Source organism: Canis aureus, chromosome 7, assembly GCF_053574225.1.
Source record: "Canis aureus isolate CA01 chromosome 7, VMU_Caureus_v.1.0, whole genome shotgun sequence".
Taxonomy (NCBI): domain Eukaryota; kingdom Metazoa; phylum Chordata; class Mammalia; order Carnivora; family Canidae; genus Canis; species Canis aureus.
In genome coordinates, this window is record NC_135617.1 from 61,933,164 (window position 1) to 61,954,667 (window position 21,504).

The 21,504-nt window shown below is 47.8% G+C and overlaps 1 protein-coding gene and 1 long non-coding RNA gene across 3 annotated transcripts in view; one reads left to right on the forward strand and one right to left on the reverse strand.

The window, feature by feature from the left end:
• Positions 1-21,504, forward strand: part of CCND3 (cyclin D3) — a 94,421-nt gene that overhangs the window by 5,371 nt on the left and 67,546 nt on the right. The window lies entirely within an intron of this gene.
• Positions 1,174-13,325, reverse strand: LOC144317534 (uncharacterized). Its single transcript, XR_013383539.1, has 8 exons — positions 12,856-13,325; positions 11,557-11,694; positions 10,363-10,404; positions 7,404-7,552; positions 7,229-7,317; positions 6,415-6,581; positions 2,750-2,833; positions 1,174-1,496 (listed from the first exon to the last, which is right to left on the reverse strand). It is a non-coding gene; the product is annotated as an uncharacterized LOC144317534 (long non-coding RNA).

Here is a 21,504-nt window from a genome sequence, read left to right on the forward strand (position 1 = left end):
ACCAAAGCACCAAGGGTTAAGCAGCTAGCTTCCTTTCACACAGCTGGTCAGTGGCTGAGCTGGAAGTCGGACTTGGCTGTTTGGCTGTAGAGTCTGCACATAAAACCACTAATTCATGCTTTCTCTCATGGAGTGGTCAAGAGAGCCGATGCCCAGTAGACAAACCACTCTGGTTTGAGTCCTAGCTTGGTTCCTTCCTGCTTGTGTGAAACTGAGTTTCCTCACCTGTCAAGTGGGTGTAAGTAGTCCCTACCTCACCGGGTCATTGTGGAGATTAGTCAGGGCCGATCTTCCTTGAATGCTTACTGTAAAACAAGTGTTATCTTTTCTGTCCTCACAGCATTCTCGCAAGGGAGGCACTGTTGTTATGTCTTCACAGACAAGGACACCAAGGCACAATGTGGTTACACAGAGGAAGGGGCTGAGGCTTCAGAGTCCACCCTCTGTACGAGGTGCATGAGATTCATGCACACAAAGCCCTGCCAAGTGCCAAACGGGTCATGAGTCCTTAGAAGCAATGCCTCCACTGTCCTGTCATGGTCCTAACCGTCTTCCAGCCAGAGCTGCTTGGAGTGGGCACGGGGGCCTTCCCCGAACCAAGAGGCAACCCTGGTTTCTTTCCTTACCATCCTACCTATGACTCCGTTTCGTCCTTTTGTCTAAAATAAATACCAGCCCATGAGTTCTGGCCTGTGGTCAGACAGTTGGACAAAATACTTGAAATTGGGACTGTCCCAGAAACTCCCAGTTCGGGCCCCAGCTTCGAGTGCTCCAACTCGCCCTCCCTCCTGTCCTCTGTTCTCTTCCCTCCAGGCTGCTCCTCCTGCCCTTCCCCTGGGGGCCCTGAGTTCTGGGAAAGGAAGCAGGAGCAGGGCCTCACATGCAGACCTCGGCCTCCAGCTTAGGCTCCAGCTGGAAGTGTTGGAGGCTCTGGAAGGGGGGGCCGGTCGGGGCGGGGAGGATGGGGGCACAGAGGGCCCTGGGCTGCCTGTCCCCAGGAAGGCATCTATCCTTCCAACACTCTTTCCTAAGCTTACTCCTGGGGGCTGAGGAATCCAGTCTGGATAAGACCCAGGGGAGAGTTTATTCCTCTCTAGCAAGTGGCTGTCGCAGGCTGGTTTGGGATTATGAAGGGGAGGGAGGCTTGCTTCCTCCCAACACCAGGCCCCCGAGAGTCAAGTCTGTGTTTCCCCTTCCTTCCAGCTCCATTCCCTTTTCTTTAAACAGTATCTATTGCAGAACCACAGACTTGGAGGCTGTTCACATGTGCAATCTATTTTCATCACAGTGAGAGAGGATCTTGGGGTTATAGACTCTCAGATGGACTGGGGAGCTGAGCATAGGCCAGGGTGTGGAACATTCTAGTTTTTCCCAAGCCCTCTCCCTTTTTCCCTCCAGTCATCTGGTACCTGCTGGTTCTGGAGGCAGCCTCTGTCTTCTCTTGGAATTTACTTGAATCCACCTCTAGGACCAGGCTGAATTTTTCTCTCGGATCTCTGTGTCTCCAAAGAAATAGTCTTTTTTGGCTTAGGACCAGCCTCTTGGGTTCTAACTCAAAAAACCCCTCTCTTTACTACCCCTGGATGTGAGCTTAAGGCCTCCTGGGTCATCCTCAGAAAGTCCTGCTTCTTCCCTGCCTTTCCTCTGACACAGCTTCTGGGAGTCATTTTTGGCATTCCTTTTGGGAATCTTGTGTGGATTTCTCTGAACCCTCATTTCTTCCCAGGCACATGGCAGTAAACATGTTGGAGATTGTGATAGCATATCTTTTGCACAATAGTTCCATAGCCAGGCCCTGTTGTGAGCGCCTCTGTACAGTATGCACCATTTGCAGATAAGTTTATAATAAATATACATGTTTTTAACTCATTTCTCCTCTGTTCTTCCCAAGAATCCTACAAGGTTCCTTTATTTTACTGGTGAAGAAACTGAGGCACAGAGATTAAGTAACTTGCCCAAGGTCATATTGCTAGTCAGTCCTGAGAGCCTGGGGGCTGAAAGAGCTCTGACCTGAGTCAGACTTTTCCTGCACGTTGCGTATGCTTGTGCGTGTGTGTGCCCACCCACCAGGGGGAGTGTGAGATGCCCCCAGGTTCTGTTGATGCACTGTCCTAAATACAGCATTGAGACACATAGAGCAGGCTGGTAGATCCCCAAACTGCCTCTGTGTGTGATGGTGAATCTGTGTGTGTGCACGTCTGTGAGGAGTGATGATGGTGTGGGTACAACTGCCCCAGGAAAGCCCAGAGCCGCCTCCATCCCTCCACACTCCTAGTGGGAGCTTCAGGGTTGTCTCCTATGCCAAGCAAGGAAGGGAGGCAGCCAGGATGGCCCAGCCCTGCCCCAGCAGGCAGGTCAGGTGTCATGCAAGACCCAGGAAGCAGGAGTGGGAGGTGGTGATATGAGCTCTGCTAGGTGGGGCTGGGGCCCTGACCTATCTCGGGAGCCCTGGATGAATCAGCCAGACCACAGCCGCCCCATTTGCGGTGATGGTGCACACAAGTTTTTCCTCCAGCCCTTCAAGTCCTTTTCTTTTCCTTTCTCTCCCCCAGACTCAGGCTTTAGTAGGGTTGCAGTGGCTGAGGGTGCATCTCTGGAGTTGGCATTAAGCAGAGTCCTAACACTGGACCTGCACACTTCACCCAAGATACCCTACCCAGAAAGAAGGAGCAGCCCTGGCCCAGGAAGCATGCCACATACCTTGTCCAGAGGACAGGGCTGCATAGGTCTGGATCCTGGGCTCACTCACCTGGTGTATTCCTCCAACAACATCTGTAAGGCACAGAGGTCTTGTCCATTGCTCATTTACAGCAGAGTCACATTTTCTGCGGTGCTGGGTTCAAGATCAGTGGAGAAACAAAATCCGTCTCAGAATCACTCTAAGTTTACTTATTAAATTGCTCATAGAACATAAGATGCATAGTTTGAGCTTTCTCCCCCATTTCAGAGAATCTCCAAGATGGCCCGTTGTCATCGGAACAGATGGCCAAGTCCTTGGTTAAACATGATGTTTGTGCTAGAGTTAAAGGACCACACTGTATAAATAATATCTAAGTTTCTGTGGTTGATTAGTGTCTCCTCCAGTGAATATAATTGAGTTTGTGATAGTTAAATGGGCACATTTAGGAATTCAATATGCATTCTCTCATGGGCTCTCGTGGGCTCCCTGGGCCAGAGGAAGGGTTTAAGTGGTAGGGCTGGGGGAATCTGGGGGAAGGTGCACTTGCTTTTGGGTGGATTAACCAGGAATTTCTTATCAAAGATGCCATTTGAGAAAAGAGAAGTGGACTTAAGGAGAAATTATTTAGGAGCAATTTTATTTTATTTTCAAGAATTTTTTAGTAATATCTACACCTAACATTGGACTTGAACCCATGACCCCAAGTTTAAGAGTTGCTGAGCCAGCCAGGCGCCCCAGGAGCAATTTTATTTTATTTTATTTTATTATTTTTTAACATCTTTTTAAAAATTTTAATTTATTTATTCATGGGGCGGGGGGTGGGGGGCAGAGGGAGAAGCAGGCTCCATGCAGGAAGCCTGATGTGGGAGTCGATCCTGGGACTCCAGGATCACGCCCTGGGCTGAAGGCAGGCACTAAACCACTGAGCCACTCAGGGATCCCCTGAGCAAATTTTTTTTTCCTGAGCAATTTTAAATGGTGATAGCTTTTATATATATTTTTTTACTTTTCTAAACACCTGAGTTTTCATTTTTTGTTTTTACTGAAAACTGCACTGTAGAAATCGGTTTTCGATTCCTATTTCTATGACATTAGGCTTACTCTTTATATCATTATTGCTTCTTTCTAAAATAATTAATGACTATTTCTATAATTATTATTTTTATAACAATAATTATTTTTAATATACCACTTCATGTTTTTTTAATGGCTTAAAAACTCCAAGGGTGCCTGGGTGGCTCAGTCAGCTGAGTATCTGACCCTTAGTTTCAGCTCAGGTCATGATCTCAGGGTTATGGGATCAAGCCCTGAATCCAGCTCTGTGCTCAGTGGGGAGTCTGCTTGGGATTTTCTATCTCCTTCTGCCTCTTCCACCGCTGCCCCACCTTCTCTTTCTCTCTAAATAAATAAATAAATAAAATCTTAAAACACACACACACACAAAAGCATACACAGACACACCTCTAGCAGAGAGGTTAAGACATGAGTGAAGGAAAAGGGCTAGGGTATTCCACCCTTAAAAAATAACTGTGGATCAGGGATCCCTGGGTGGCTCAGCGGTTTAGCGCGCCTGCCTTTGGCCCAGGGCGCGATCCTGAAGGCCCGGGATCGAGTCCCATGTCAGGCTCCCTGCATGGAACCTGCTTCTCCCTCTGCCTGTGTCTCTGCCTCTCTATGTCTATCGTGAATAAATAAATAAAATCTTTAAAAAAAATTATTGTGGATCCCAACGAGTTTTTGTCTTTGAAGGTTGTGACTATTGACATTTAACTTTTAATTTATTTTATTCTCATTTTTTTAGAGATTTATTTATTCATGAGAGACATGAATTCATGTCTTTATTTATTCATGAGAGACACAGAGAGAGGGGCAGAGACGCAGGCAGAGGGAGAAGCAGGCTCCTTTCAGGGAGCCAAAGGCAGATGCTCAACCACTGAGACACCTAGGCGCCCCATCTAACTTTAATTTTTTTTTAAAGATTTTTGATTTATTTGTTCACGAGATACATGCAGAGAGAGAGGCAGAGACACAGGCGGAGGGAGAAGCAGGCTCCCTGCAGGGAGCCTGACGCAGGACTCGATCCCAGGTCTCCAGGACCACACCCTGGGCTGAAGGCGGCACTAAACCACTGAGCCACCTGGGCTGCCCTAACTTCTAATTTTTTTTTAAATTTTTATTTATGATAGTCACAGAGAGAGAGAGGCAGAGACACAGGCAGAGGGAGAAGCAGGCTCCACGCACCGGGAGCCTGACGTGGGATTCGATCCCGGGTCTCCAGGATCATGCCCTGGGCCAAAGGCAGGCGCCAAACCGCTGCGCCACCCAGGGATCCCCTAACTTTTAATTTTAAATGCAAAATTTAAAGAATATGAATCTCTTTAGAGGAACTGTAAAAAAGTATTGTGTGTTAACATAGCATCGTATTTTTTATAAAATAATAACTATTATTAAATGATTAAAAAAATGATCAAAAAGTAGTGAGCACTGTGGCTTTGTTTTACATTTTTTACAAATCTCTTTAATGCCTGGCTTAGTAGAAGACAGCCAGATTATCATGTCTGTTTCTGCTTTAATCTATTGCAGGGTGTTGTTTGGGTTGATGTACATGAAGAAAATCTGGCCTCAGACAGATACGTAGTTGGAAAGGAAGAACTTGTGGACTGGTTTAAAACCTGCGGCCTTGGGACACCTAGGTGGCTCAGTGATTGCCTTTGGCTCAGGCCATGATCCCGATGTCCTGGGATTGAATCCCGTGTCTGGCTCCTGCAGGGAGCCTGCTTCTCCCTCTGCCTGTGTCTCTGCCTCTCTCTCTGTGTCTCTCATGAAAAAATAAAGTCTTTAAAACAAAACAAAACCTGTGGCCCTAGTAGAACATAGAGCAATAGTGAAGAAGCCAAATCAACAGCGTTGGGTTGGGGAATTTGGACTCTTTTGGTAGGTAATAGGGGGCCACTGAAAGCTTTTGAGCATGGAAGTGCCATGATCAGATTGTTTCAAGATAACTTCTAGGGCAGCAGTAGAACAGAGCTGGCAAGAGAAAGTCTACACAAAATCTAACAAGGATTGAAACTAGGGTGAGGCCAATGGAAATGGAAACAAGGGGGGTGATTTGGCAAAATATTTTGAAGGTAAAAGCAGCAGAACTTAGTAATTATTTGGTAGGAAGGTATGAATAATCATCTGCCCTGTGAAATTGCTCTGCCCTTCCCCCGCCAGGCACCTGGCATACTTCTAAGATGAGGTATGTTATAGTTTGCTGCTTACGTGCCTCCTTCTCTCCGACTAGGCTACAGTGGGTGCCCACGGTAAGTGAATGTATGAGAGTAGTCGGGGCCACCCCAGAATGTTTCAGCCTGTGTGGCTAGTAGCATAGTGGTGCCCTTAAAGAGAAATTTAAAGACCAAGAGGGAAAGACATCCATTACTGTTAAGCATCACTAAGTAAAGGGTAAGAGGAGACACCAAGCTATGAAGAGAGAGAAAATAGTGGGTGGACCCTTGAAATATACCACGCTGTTGGCAAGGGAGTATGCTTTCCTGAGTTCTAAAGATGTGGGGAGAAATATAAAAACATCTAGGAGAGATTGCTCCATTCTTTGTTCTCAAGTAACCCAAGTTCAATAAGGGCAATGTTTTTCAAACCTAGAAATGTTTTCATTTTAACCCATTTTATATCCACACATACAAGCACACATGGATATGTATATAAAACAAGTTCCATTAAGCAGTACTTACCCTACTCCAGATATGTACTTTCAAGATTTTATTCTGTTGTTTAATTTTTTTTTTTTTTTTAATGCTGGTCGTGATTAGCTTCAAGACTTCATGATCCAGTAAAGCGTCCTGACTTGCAATTGGAAAAACATGAAGTGGGCGAGGTATCCCTTAGTATTCTCACAGTTCTGTAAGCAACAGAAATAGATTGTCCAGTATGAGGCAAAAGGAATTTATTAGAAGAAGGCTGGGAACTCAGACTTGCCAAACAAGCTGGAAGACTAGGTTTGGGAATGGACAGAAACTGATAAAGTGCCTGAGGGCTGGGCAGAGGGCCCTGCAGGAAGATGCCAGCAACTGAGCGGTCACCAATGCCTGGCCAGGCAGGGTGGGAATGGATGGGCCAGCCCCTCTGGTGTCTGGTGCAGGTAGGCAGGCTGGCTCCTGGATTTGTACTAGGGAAGAGGAAATGCCCCCAAAAGGAAGCGGTAGTGCTGTAGGAAAGAAGACTGGATACTTGACAGCCACAGGAGTCTACAAAAGGTGTCATGGCTTGTTCACAAAAAAGATGTCTGTGGGGCACCTACGTGGCTCAGTCCGTTAAGGGTGTGCCTTTGGCTCAGGTCATGATTCCCGAGTCCTGGGATCAAGTCCTGCATCAGGCCCCTTGCTCAGCTGGGAGTCTCCTTCTCCTTCTCCCTCTGCTCTTCCCTGCCACTCATGTGCGTGTGCTCTCTCTCTCTCGCTCTCTCAAATAAATAAAATCTTAAAAAAAAAATGTCTAACAGTGAGTATGTCCTTGCACAATAGTGGACCTAAATGGGCATCTTCTTACCCTGCTGGTGGCCTTGTCACATGGTAAACTCTCCCTTCAGAAAGCAGTTTGCCTCACAATAGAGCACGATTAAGCAAAGTCTGGTGTATCTATTAAAGAGAATATTAGATAGCCATTAAAAATAGCGTGCACACTCAATCACAAGGGTGCCTGGGTAGCTCAGTCAATTAAGCACCTGATTCTTGATTTTTGCTCAGGTCATGATTTCAGGGTTGTGAGATCCAGCCCCATGTTGTGCTCTGTGCTCAGCATGGAATCTGCTTAAGTTTTTCTCTCATTCTCCCTCTGCTTCTCTCCATGTGTGCACGCACATACTCTCTCTCTCTAAAATAAATAAATCTTTTTTTAAAAAAGTCAATTGCAAAAATATGTAATACCACGAAAACTTATACAGTAATGTGGAGGATAACAGGATGTAAAATTCTACATATGATATATCGCAACTATATATTTTACACACACACACAGAAGAGACTGGAAGAAAATATACTAAAGTGTTAGCACTGGTAGTTTTTAGGGGCAGTAGAACTGTGTGTGTTTTTTTTCCCCCTACTTTCCCCCTTTTTTCCAAATGTTCTGGTTCTGTAATAACATGAACAATGTTATGGTCATGAGTCGTATTTCCATAAGTATATAGAAAATCAGTCTTATTGGGCTCTTGGGTGGCTCAGTTGGTTAAGCGTCTGCCTTTGGCTCAGGTCATGACCCCTGGGGCCTGGGATCAAGCCCCGAATCAGGCTCTGTGAAGAGCCTGTTTCTCCCTCTTCCCCCTGCTTCTGCACGTTCTCTCTCTCTCTCTCTCAAATTAATAAATAAAATCCCTTTTAAAAAATCAGTCTTATTCTTGTAGTATCTCCTTGGAGCCAGTAGATGCCAAGTATAGAGTTGGCATGAGGAATATGGTGTGACAACCCAGGGGAGATCCTGGTGAGGCCTGGGGAATGACCGCTGCCTCATGTTCTGACTAAAGCAGCCTTATCTGCTGACCCTTTGAGTCCTGTGGCACCAGTAATACTGAAATACCGAGGCAACTCTGGGGTGGCTAACTCAAGTCGTCATGGCAGTTGTGGGAGGATCTTAACGTTAGATGACACATTTTCAAGCTCCAGTTACCCGTGGATGGGCACAGAGTGAAGTGTGGGGCTGGCATTTCCTTGGGGGGGCCTGATTTTTCCTTGTCCATCTGAGCAGCTTGGAGCAGTGGGAACCTAAGGTAGTGAGCACAGGGAGCAGGACTGTATCCCACAAGATCTGCCTTCCCCAGCTCAGCAACAGCGAAGGAGGTGGAGTCTGGATTGAGCCCTAAGATAAGGAATATGCAACAGCTGTGCCCCCAGGAGAATGAACTCCACATTCCATTCTCTGATCCCACCCCCAATTCCCACTTCTCCCAAGTGCCTTCCCCCACCCCACCCCCATGAGTGCACACTCAGCATCCCCATCAGCTAGAAGGGCCTCCCCTCAGCCTTGGCTTAGCTCCCTTAGAACCTTCCCACACCCGCACCCCCCTACCAGAAGCTGTTCTCCAGCTGTCTGGAAGGGAGTGAGTATTCAGGACAGGTGGCCGGAGGCGGATGCAGAGGGGCCTCATCCAGGGCCCAGCCCCACCTGCCAGACTCGGCCACCCTCAGACTCACACGTGGGCCCAGGAACAGAAGAGAGCTGGGCTGTGGTGGTGAGCCTGGGGAAGCTGAGGCAGGATCTGGGGCCATGTGGGGTGGATGGGGAGGAGGGTGTGCAGTGGTCCTAATGGCCAGGTCTGCAAACATCTGGTCAGCCCTCACTGTGCTGGGTCCCGCCCTCTGGGGTCTCAGATCCAGAAGGGGAGATGGTCAGCAGGTATAAGATGTGCCTCCCTTACGTGGGTTATGGCAGCTCCAGGAGGTCATTTCTTAGCATCATGTTAGGGGAGCCCCCAGCTCTCAGGAGCCCCCATGTCTCTTGAGAGTTGCAAGTCCCTGCCTCAGACACCCCAGACTACTTTCCAAACATGCCAGCCTGGGATTTTAAATCAAGAAGATAGAAGGAGCAGATATTTTCTATTTCCTGGGGCTGGGCCACCTAGAGTAGTAATTAACACATTCCTTTATGTCACTCCCGTACCAGTCCCTGCCTGAACAGCAGGACTCAGCCGGACCCAGACACTGAGGGGCTTCAGGGCAGCACTGGTTCCCATCACATAGGACTTTTACAGCCCACACATGTAGAGATTCTGGACATAACTCCCGTGCTCCTGAGTTTGATCATGACCTGGGCATATAGCGTATCAAAGCCAGGGACATGGGCGGGTGTTGGCACTGAGGTATGTTGGGCATCTTCACCCTTGGTGGGGGGATGGTGGCAAGAGGAAGGTAATGGTGGGCTCCAGAGGCCGCCTGTTGGCCTGGCTGTCTGAGGAGAGGGCACTCTCATCTGCCCCAGCACCCAGCGAGAGTGTACGGGAGCCTCACTACCCCTCACACTAACTGCTGGCGACCTGGCAGGGTTGTTCATCACTGTGCTTCAATGTCTCTCCTGGGTCCCCAGGGCCCTCCAGTGCCCCCACATCTCCTGCAGACTGCTGAGCCCCTCCCCGCTTTCACAGCCAGCAGACTCTAAGTACATGCTGTAATAGCCAGAACTGACTACATAATTAGCAGAGCCCCTTGTTCAAAAATTCTTAAGAGTTTTGGAGCGACTGACTGGCTCAGTTGGTAGAGCATGCGACTTGATCTTGGGGCCGTGAGTTTGAGCCCCACATAGAGCATAGAGCTTACTTTAAAAAAAGTATTTAGGGGCACCTGGGTGACTCAGCAGTTGAGCATCTGCCTTCAGCTCAGAGCTCAATCCCAGGGTACTGGGATCGAGTCCTGCATTGGGCTCCCTGCGTGGAGCCTGCTTCTCCCTCTACCTGTGTCTCTGCCTCTGTGTGTGTGTGTGTGTGTGTGTCTCTCATGAATAAATAAATAAAATCTTTAAAAAAAAAAAGTATTTAGACTTTGAGGATGGTGACATAGAGCATTGAACCAAGCGGGGGCCCTTCCGAGCATGGGGCTCCGTGTGACTGCATAGGCCACATGCCCACGAAGCCAGCCCCGATCGGAGCTGACATATCAGCCACTTGCTGCCTGCCAGGCATGTTGCCAAGTGCTCACCATGCGTGGTCTCATGCCTTCCTCTCAGCAGCCGGATTATCCCTATTGTGCAGACAAGGAAATTGAGGGATTAGACAAGCCTCATAACTTGCTGAGGTCACCAGCTCTTAAGGACCAGAGCGGGGGAAGGAACCCAGCCTGTCTGTCAGTAAAGCCTGGGCTCTGAACCACCCGCCGCCGGCCGTCCCAGCCTATAGGGTAGGGAGGTTGCTGGGCAAGGCAGCTGCTTCCCATCCCCTTTTTTGCCCTATCAGGGGCAGGAAGGAAAATGAGGCAAGAAACAGCAGCTGACAGTGTGGGGACAATGGTAGCGGCGGTGAGGGTGGCCAACCCAGGCAGAAGTGTGGGTGGGGACGGGTGAGATGGGCACAGGGATTGTGTAGGCTGGAGGCAGCTGGTAGACAGCACAGCTGTGCCCTCCGCTGTCTCCCTGCTCAGCCCTGCTTTCTCCCCCTTCCTTTTCCCTGCCACCCTTCACGGGGGAGGTGGGTCAGGGCTCTCCTCCGCCTCTGTCCTCAATATACCCATGCTCACTTCCATGATAACAGCGACAGCTTAGTGAGCACCTACGATGTGCCAGGTGTGCCACCAGGGACTTGAGAGGTATATGACCTTGAATTCCCTCCACAAACCTGTAAACAGTGATTATTCTCCCACCAAGGCCTAGAGAGGCTGAGAGATTGTCTAGGGTTACAGGGCTGATAAGTGGGAAAGAGGACACTTGGGCTCAGATCCAAAGCCCCAGCAATTTCCAGCTCTTCCTCACCATCTTCGTCGTAGGACGGGATTGGTCTGACCAGGTATGGCGGTTCCCTGAGTGTGGAAGAGCCTTTTCTAGCAAAGTCAATAAATAGTTTGAGAAGTGGTCAGTTTGAGGGAAGAAGACATTGTATATTCTGAGGGAGGGAGACATTCACCTGCTGCCTCCATTTTATATTAACTGAGTCAGGGTCTGGGGTGTCTCATCTACCTGGAAGGCCCTCTCTGGCACTTGGGAAAGCAGACCTCATGGAGTTAGGTGATTGGGGCTGAATGCATGAGGAGGAAGGCCCGTCGCACACCTTGTACCCATCTGAATCCTGGCACCGAGGAATGGACTGGGATAGGCATTGGCAAGGAGGTAGGCACTAGAGTGCTGTAACAGATTTCCTCCTCCCTAAAATCGGGAGCTTAAATAAAATGGAAATTTCTCACATGCAAGTCTGGGTGGGTGATCTGGACTCTTGTCAGTGTTGAGGATCCAAGCTCTTTCCATGATGTTGCTTCTCCAGACCCCGGGATGTTGAAGACAGATCACCACCGTATCTCCTGGGGCCAGGATCTAAGACCTTGCTGGTGGGGAGAGAGGGCAAAGGAGAGGTACTGCTGTCCTTTTCAGGACATGACCTAAAACTGACAGGTCACCTATCCTTGTAGCCAAAAGTTGGTCACCCACCACACTGAGCTGCAAGAGAGTTTGGGAATCATATATACCAGGGATTCTAGTGTGAAATGTACAGGATGGGAACTGGATTCTGGGAAGGAGTGTGGCAATTAACAACGTTTGTCAGTAGATTGAGAAGGGCAGGGATCAAGAGAGCTGACGTCACATGGTGAGGATGGCTTTCTGTGGGGAACCTCTAAGAGAAATGTTTGCAGATGGACTTCTTTCTGGGTGAGGCGTAAGGCAGAGGGGCTGGCACCTTCTTGGCTACTGTGCTGTGTCCTGGACCATCTCATCTCTGCTCAAAGGTAGAGGATTCGAGTCTCTGTCGACCTGACCAAAAGCCCCTTGGAAGTCATTACGGAGCCCTTGTCCCATTAGCACTGTAGGGTCAGGGTGAAGAGCACCATATTCCTCCCTATGGGGGGCCCTTCTGTTCTCAGAAGGGGTAGAGGAGGGTCATATCCTCATACCTCAGTGAGGTAATAATTATCTCGAGCATCAGGAAGTGGAGACATTGAGAGGGTAAGAGACACACACAGTTCCAGCACGCTCAGGGCCAGCCTCAGTCTCAGCGACAGATGGAAAGTGAGCAAAGTTGGAACAGGAGGTCAAGCTTTGTCAAAAATCATATGAATCTCCTGGTGGCTTGATGCCAGCAGGCAGTCTCCTGGGTCCGGTACTCGTTCATCCACCCACCCACCCATTCAGTGTCTGTTTATTGAGCACCTACCATGGATGCACCAGGCACTGTACTCAGTGTGGGCAAGAGAGAAAAGAACAAGGCAAACACAGTTCCTTACCTTATGGAGCTTTTAAGCCCTCAATTTTCCCTGGCCCCCACTGAGGACAGACTAGGCTATCACAGCTCTAAGAGAGCCATCTTTGTGGCTCAGAGCTCAGAAGGTCCAATGGGAGCCCATGGAAGCATGGGGCAGGCCTTGGCCTTGGAGCAGATGCCTGCCATCTTGGGGCAGCAGGGCGCGCTGTGGACTGGGGCAGGGGGTGGAGTGCCGGTGGGGAGGGGGTGAGCAGCATTGGAGTTGCGGTTTCACTTCTCTCTCACATACCGGTGTGGAATCTGCGTTTTCTCAGATGGTGAGCTTTGTGACTTCTCATCTGAGCCTCAGGGAGATCTCTTCTCTGGTCCCCTCCTCCAACCTTTTGTTCCCCGAGTCCTGGCCTAGTTCAGGCCCTGCTTGCTCCTGTCTGGAAACTGAGTGGCCTCCCAGGGTCACTGCTTACTCTCTTGCTACTGAACAATGCCAGTGGCATGGCAGAGGAGACGGACCCATCAGAGTCCCCTTCATCGGGGGAGGGCTGAGATCCTCACAGGACGCAGTCTATCGTCTTGCTTTTCTTGTCACTGGCAGTGGTGTAAACCACTCTGTCTCTACCACCCAGCAACTGTGTAGCCCGGATGAGTTTTTAACTCTCTACTGTGCCTCAGTGTCTCTGTCTGTGAGATGAGGATAACACTAGTACCTTCCTCACAGAGTCCTTAGGAGGCTTGCTGTACACATAGTACTTAGAACAGCGCCTGATGGGGCACCGGCTGTCTCAGTCGGTAGAACAGTGCCCAACACATAGCAAGTGTTCAGCTATTATTATGATCCAGGTGTTTGTCATTACGATGAAAACATTGACAGAAATTTCAGGTTCCAGGTCCCACTGGTATATAAACCCAGGGATCTGCAGGGTGCCTGGGTGGCTTAGTCAGTTAAACATCCAACTCTTGATTTTGGCTCAGGTAATGATCTGAGGGTCGCTGGATCGAGTCCTGCAATGGGCTCCACACCCAACACAGAGTCTACCTAAGATTCTCTCTCTCCCTATCCCTCCGCCCTTCCTCCAACTTGTGTGCATGTGCAAGTGCACTCTCTCTCTCAAATAAATAAATAAAATATTTTTAAAAACAAATAAACCCAGGGACCTAGGCCAATTAAATAAAACCCTCTGAGTCATAGGCCCTTATCTCTGTGGTCACTGAGAGGGCAGTGGCCCTGTCCACATTCCATATTTTTGGCTTTTAGTGTAGGATTTTGTACTTAACAGGTGTTCGTAGATGGTAGGTGGTAGATAGAGAAGATATCAACTGGCACCTACAGGAACCCAAAAATAAGGGTGCCCAATTATTATAGTATTGAAATGTCGATTCTCATTACTCACGGTGATTCTCATTATTCAAGTTCTATAAAGTTGCTGTGAACACTGATTTAGTGAATACTGAGCCATCGCTCCTAGGAGAATACAGGGTTAGGTTCCTTTGAGCCTCTGATCACAATGTTTTCATCAACCGGTTGATATAATACCTTGTTTTATGTGTGTTTCTGTTTAAAGACAACTTACTTAAAATATATTGCTGATTCATTAACATTGAACTCCTGGCCAGTGGTACTATAACGCATGTCTGAACAAAGTTGATCCAACACACGTGTTTTCTGTGACACATCACAGCCTTCTTGTGCTAAGAATCTTTAGATCATACATCAGCTTGAAGCCTGGGGAGCCATTTTCAACAGTAAAACCAACAAGAGGGCAAAAAAATGTAGACAAGGTAGCCTCAATAGACTGTGAAGAATACCTTTTTACAGCATGGGAGCTGAAACAAGAAGGCAGAGGGTGCTTTGTGTGACCTCAGCTAAGAGCATGAGTGTCAGGTGACCCAAATTTTTCATGGCTCTGTGCATATCTGCAAATGGCCGTAAAAGCGACATGAGTATCGATTTGGGAGCTACAAATACATTTTAGTGAGTAGGCAAATACGCGAACGCAAAATTCATGAATAATGAGGATCGACTGTACCTCCACATGAGTGGGTGTGTACCCGCTGCCCAGCAGTCAGCCACTCTCTGCAATGTTCAGCCCCTTGAGGATCCATCGCCTGTGCCCACACCCTGCACCAGCTCTCGGCCAGCATCCATGCTGTACCATCGTTGACTCTTTTGGGCAGGTGGGTGCCTTTGGCTGCCCTGGCCTGCACTGGAGGAGGAGAGAGAAAGCACTTCTTCCCCCACCCCCTCTCCTACTTCCCCACTGCACGTGAGGCCTCACTGGTGAGTGAGGCCCACACATGCGTACAGGCGGCCACCTGTGACTTTTCTCAGCCAAGTGCTGCATCAACACCTGGGGAAGACCCCCTGGCAGTTTGGGGGGGCCTGTTTTGACCTGATCTTTATTTACCCCTCACAAAGGAAGTAAATAAATAGCTCTTTGTGTGTCTGTGTGTGTGCGCGTGTGCCAGACTGTATGTGCCTGCTGCACGCTGTTAAAAACCGAGACCCAGCCCCAGAGGAAGTGGTAACAAAACGATTGTTTTATTTTCCATTTACTCTTCCCCACCTCCACCCTTTTTATATGTGCCCAGAAGCTTTCTTTGCCACCCTGGGATCCGATCATTTGTTCCTTCATTTCTTCACCCACTCATTCTAGTGTGTACTGAACCATACAGTGCTAGTTGCTGGTGACTATAAAAGATACCTATAAAAGAAAATGAGATGGAGAAAGGGTGCTTTGGCTTAGGTATTCCAATGGCTCGGGCTGCTTATGAGCAAGGTGACCACGGGCACGTTAAACTGGGATCACATGATCTCATCTCACAGGACTGTTTGGAGGATTGAAGTTGGTAGAATAATGACATGCTCATGGTCAACGCTCAGTGCAAGTGAGTTTCTTCCTTTAAGGATGCACTGCACACCTGGGAACAAGGTTTGCTGTTTCCTCCCTGGGCCGCTTCCCTAATCCTGTGGCCGCCTGCCTGTGCTAGACCTTCAGGAGCCCCCACCTGGATCACTGTGCATTTCCACAGCACCATTGCTCAAAGACCAGCAGCAGAGAGGGGCACCTTGGTGGCTCAGTGTGCCTTTGGCTCAGGTCATGATCTCGGGGTCCTGGGATGGAGCCCTGAGTCTGGCTCCCTGCTCAGCAGGGTGTCTGCTTTTCCTTCTCCCTCTGCGCCCCCCACCCCCCACCCCCCCACTTATGCGCTCTCTCTTTCAAATAAATAAATAAACTTTTTAAAAAAAGACCAGAAGAGGCTTCCCAGGGTCTGTGAAATCAGGTTCAACCTATCATGGTGCTCTAGTTCTCTTAGCATCTGGGCTCAATCCACCTTTCTAGCCCCTTGACCCACGATCAACCTTTATAACCCAATTCCTGCCACTAAGAGTACCTGACCCTTCCTGTGGTGCTCCTGCTTTTATCACTTTGCTCTTGCTGCCCTTCCTTCCTGAAATACCCCTTAGCCTCCTCCTGTCCACCCTGTCTGTCCAAATGTAGCCATTCTTCAAGGCTCAGTTTAAATCCACTTGCCTGGGACCGCTGGGTGGCTCAGTGTGGTTGAGCATCTGCCTTTGGCTCAGGGCATGATCCCAGGGTCCTGAGATCAAGTCCCAAATCGGCCTCCCTACAGGAAGCCTGCTTCTTCCTCTGCCTATGTCTCTGCCTTTCTCTCTCTCTCTGTGTCTCTCATGAAAAAATCCATAAAATCTTTAAAAAAATCCACTTGGCCGCTCCTGCCCACAAAGCCCACCTCCTGGGTAGCTTGTCCTAGTGGATGTTATATGTGTGTGCAGCTTCTAGTCCTTTCTAGAGGACAAGCTCTGCTTCTTTTTTTTTTTTTTTTTTTTATAAATTTTTATTTATTTATGATAGTCACAGAGAGAGAGAGAGAGAGAGGCAGAGACACAGGCAGAGGGAGAAGCAGGCTCCATGCACCGGGAGCCCGACGTGGGATTCGATCCTGGGGCTCCAGGATCGCGCCCTGGGCCAAAGGCAGGCGCCAAACCGCTGCGCCACCCAGGGATCCCCAAGCTCTGCTTTTTTGTCGCCTTCTTCCACCCTCTTCCACTCAGCCTGTATGAAGGATGACCGTTCTCTGCCGGACACCTTTGGGCTCCCATGCTTGTTCTCCAGCAGTGCCTGTCACTGCTGATACTCTCTCCATAAATGCGAGTCCAACAAATGAGTGGGGGAAACAGGATAGAAGACTGCAAGTATGAAGTCTTGGAATACAGACACTATGCTGTGGGCATTCTGAAGCAAGGGCCAGTCAGGAAGGCTGGAGGTGAGGGGAGGATTCCGGGAGAGCTGGGCAGTCTTTGGAGGTAAATGGGTGTAGTTGGGGGCAGAGGAAGGCAGAGGTCAGCGTGTGGCCAGAAGCCACGATCCTCTTGACCAGAGCCAGTAATTTTTGCTCCAGTCTCCCACCACCGCTCAGGCATCCAGATCTGGAGAGGGCACTGTGGATAGAGGCTTGATCCATCCACATCTGTGGACAGGGTCTTAATAAATGAATGAATGAATAAATCAATTAATTAATTAAAGTTTTGAAACAATGTTAAAATGAATACTTGCTCAATATAGGAAAGTTGGACAATAGAGAAAACTGGAAAAGTTAGAAAAATTGTTTCTAGTTCTTGCTGCTCGAAGACAGCTGGTTTTTACGTTCTGTGTGTTTCCTTCCCATAATTGTCATGCAGTTATGTAAACAGCTCATTAAATAGGTAACTTTTATATTTAATTCTTACATTTATTTTAAAAACACATTATAGACAGGAAGAAGAAGAAGTAAAGGTGCAAATTCCACCCCACTCTCTAAATTTTTAAATGGAAAACCAGTGTTAGGAGATGGTGTGTGTCCTGAAATAATTTTTTCTGTGCATGCACACTCATAGGTGTATTCTTTTAAAACCAGGCCATAGAATGTTGTTTATGTGTAATCATTTTTATTTTTACAAAATTAGGGCCATTTTGCATGCCCAGTGTTGCATTTCTCTTTTTTTTACATAACATTTTTTTATACTATGTAAATATACTTAAATATCTGACATTCTACAAAACAAATTTATACCAGTAACACATAATCCAAGTTATACTGTAGTTTAACAACTACCTAGAAATCTGGAGTCCTTTGCCTGAAAATCTGGACTGTACATTTTATTTTATTTAAGATTTTATTTATTTATTCATGAGAGACACAGAGAGAAAGGCAGAGACACAGGCAGAGGGAGAAACAGACTCCCTGCGGGAGCCCGATGTAGGACTTGATCGCGACCTGAGCCAAAGGCAAACACTCAACTGCTGAGCCACCTAGGTGCCTTAGTTAAAATATGTTTTTTAAGATTTTATTTCTTTGAGAAAGAGAGAGAGCGCGCACAAATGGGGTGGGGGAGGCAGAGGAAAAACAGACTCCTTGCTAACTGTGAAGCCCCAGGTGGGCTCCATCCCAGGATTCCAAGATCATGGCCTGAGCTGAAGTCAGACACCTAACCAAATGAGCCACCCAGGTACCCCTCCAGTTAAAATGTTTTTAAAAGTAGTGAGAGATACCTTTTTTGTTTTGCTTTGCAGATATAAAACTAAAGGAAAAATGCATTATCCTTAGATCTCTAAAGTCAAATGAAACTTTGAAACTTGCCCCTCAAATGAACATCTTACAGCTAAAATATAAAATGGTAACTATTATTTAAAAAAAATTTTTTTAAAGATTTTATTGATTTATTCATGAGAGAGAGACACACACACAGAGGCAGAGACACAGGCAGAGGGAGAAGCAGGTTCCATGCTGGGAGCCCGATGTGGGACTTGATCTCAGGACTCCAGGATCACACCCTGGGCCGAAGGCAGGCGCTAAACCACTGAGCCACCCAGGGATCCCCTATTATTTTTTAAAAATTAAAAAATCCCTCGGCTTTCACTTCTACCTACATAACATTTTACCAAAAAGACTTTTCTGTCAATACATTTCTTTTTCAATGCCTGCGTAATCATTCTCCTGTATTTTACTTAATTGTTGGCAGGATTTTCACAGTGTTTCCTAAGCCATGGGCTATGCCCATGAGACAAAATGCTTTCCTTCTAGAACTCCCAGGCTGGTTGAGCCCCCAAAGGCTGGCAGTTTCCACTTAATGTAATAAACAGCAGGGGTGGATGCTGTGCTGCATGCAATGGAAGCTTGCAAGGGGGTAGGGGGGCAAGGGCTCAGTCAAGGAAGGCTTTGTGGGGAGAAGACACTGTTACCTCGAATCTTGAAGAAGGAGCAGGAGCCCCCAAATGTAGAGGCTGGGACAGAATGGAGGGGCCCCTGGTGCAATGGGACTTACCAACACTGCCCCCCACCCCCACCCCAACCCAGCCCTGGCTCTGGTGGTTTGTTTCTGCTTTTCCTTTGGAGATGACACATTCAGCGATCTAGGGCTCCAGCTGTTTATCAGGGGCCATCCCAGGGGCAGGGGCTCCCACCCCCTGCTACGGAGCTGTGGGGCCCTGATTAAGGAAACAGCTGAGACAAGGCACCCAGGGCAGAGGGGGCGGGAGAACCGGAAGGCCTTGGTGGGGAACGGAGGCCGGAGGCCTAGAGCTGCTGGAGAGGAGCAGGCCGCAGAGCAGGAGAGAGCCCAGACGGGCCCTTTTGTGCTTCAAGGCATGCCCCCACCCCCCTCCACCTAGTGAAAGGCTCCTTCGGATGGCACCTCCCCTGTGAGTCCATTCATTCATCAAAAATGTCCTGATGGCATCACTTAGAATTAATCTGTCTCCTTTGTTCACTTAGCAGGTCAGCCTTTTGCAGTTGAAAGAGTGTGAACTCTGGAATCAAAAATCATACTAGAGATGCCTGGGTGGCTCAGTGGCTGAGCATCTGCTTTTGGCTCAGGGCGTGATCCCTGGGTCCTGGAGTCCCAGTCCCACATCCAGCTCCCTCCAGAGAGCCTACTTCTCCCTCTGCCTATGTCTCTGCCTCTCTCTCTGTCTCCTATGAATAAATAAATGGAGAAAATCTTTAAAAAAAAGAATCATACTAGCAGTAACTAATATTTTCTAAGCATTTAATGTATGCTAGGCACGATGATAAGAGTTTTGAATCTGTTGTTCTATTTGAATCTATTGTTTTCTCACTTTCCAACAGTCAATGAGGTAACAACTATTATTATCACCATGGTTGTAGCAGAAAAAACTGGAGGGCAAAGGGTTTAGTAAGCCTAAAGCATCACAGCAGAGGTCCAAGCACCTGTCTGAGTCTCACTTTCCTCATTTATAGCAGGGAGATGAAAAGAACATGGGGATCCCTGGGTGGCTCAGCGGTTTAGCACCTGCCTTCGCCCCAGGGCATGATCCTGGTGTCCCGGGATCCAGTCCCACATCAGGCTCCCTGCATGGAGCCTGCTTCTCCCTCTTCCCATGTCTCTGCTTCTCTCTCTCTCTCATGAATAAATAAAAATCTTAAAAAAAAAAAAAAAAAAAAAGAACATGTCTTTCCCAGTGTAGTTTCGAGAATGGAATGAAGTACTGTGTATCAGGCATCTTTCTCATCATAGCCCTCACCCCTACTCATTCTGTGTCATCATCCCTGGGAAGCTGCTAGTTTGAGTTTCTAGAGCATGGTGGAGTGATTGAGAGTGTCCATTCTGGTAGTGCCTGCATTAAAATCCAGGCTCAGATCTGTGACCTGGCTCAGATAAGTGACCTTGAACAAGGTAGTTTTACCTCCTTGAGCCTGTTTCTTCATCTATAATATAAAGGTGATCATGGTGATTTCCTCACAGAGTTGTTTTAGGATTAAAGTGAATGTGTGTATGTATTTGTTATTGATATTAACTAGAGTGGAAACTTTTGTTTTTAAGATTTTCTCTTAAAAAAAAAAGATTTTCTCTTTTTTATTTGAAAATGTGCGCACAAGTAGGGGGAGGGGCAGAGGGAGAAGCAGACTCCCTGCTGAGTGTGGAGCCTGATGCAGGGATGCTGGGCTCAGTCCCAGAACCTCGAGATCACAACCCAAGCTGATGCAAATGCCTAACCAGCTGAGCCACCTGGGTACTCCTAGAATGGAAACTTTCTGAGGACAAGGTCAATTTTAGGAAGGTGTCATCTGTGTTCTCACTGCCTTGATGAGGATGTATGTAGTCCAGATAGTAGTATAACAGCAAGGACAATAAATATTCATATATTGGAATTCTTCTTCCTATACAAGAAATACTTGCTTATTGTAGAAACTTTGGAAAATATGAAGGAGAAAATACAAATGAGGGATCCCTGGGTGGCTCAGCGGTTTGGCGCCTGCCTTTGGCCCTGGGGCGTGATCCTGGAGTCCCGGGATTGAGTCCCACATCGAGCTCCCTGCATGGAGCCTGCTTCTCCCTCTGCCTGTGTCTCTGCCTCTCCCTCTCTGTGTCTCTCGTGAATAAATAAATAAAATCTTTAAAAAAATATTATACAAGTACAAGATAAATGATATATGGTTTGTATTTTATAGATATGCTGAATTCATTTACTCACCATATATATATATATTTTTTTTAAAGATTTTATTTATTCATTTGAGAGAGAGAGAGAACACAAGCAGGGAGGGGCAGAGGGAGGGGGAGAAGCAGACTCCCCACTGAGCAGGGAGCCAACATGGGGCTTGATCCTGGACTCTAGGATCGTGATACAAGCCGAAGGCAGATGCTTAACCAACTGAGCTACCCAGGCATCCCTATTCAGCATATATTTATTGAATGCCTATGATCAGAGTGGGGTGGTAGGCAGCTGGGCTTGAGTCATGATCTTAGGGTTGTGAGATCAAGCCCCCTGTCAGGCTCTGCACTCAGTGTGGAATCTGCTTAGGACTCTCCCCCTCTAAAATTAATAATCTTAAAAAAAAATGAATGTCTACAATGGGCCTGGACTTGTAGGTGCTGGGGAGTCAGAACAAGACGAAGTCCCTGCCTTTATGAAATTTA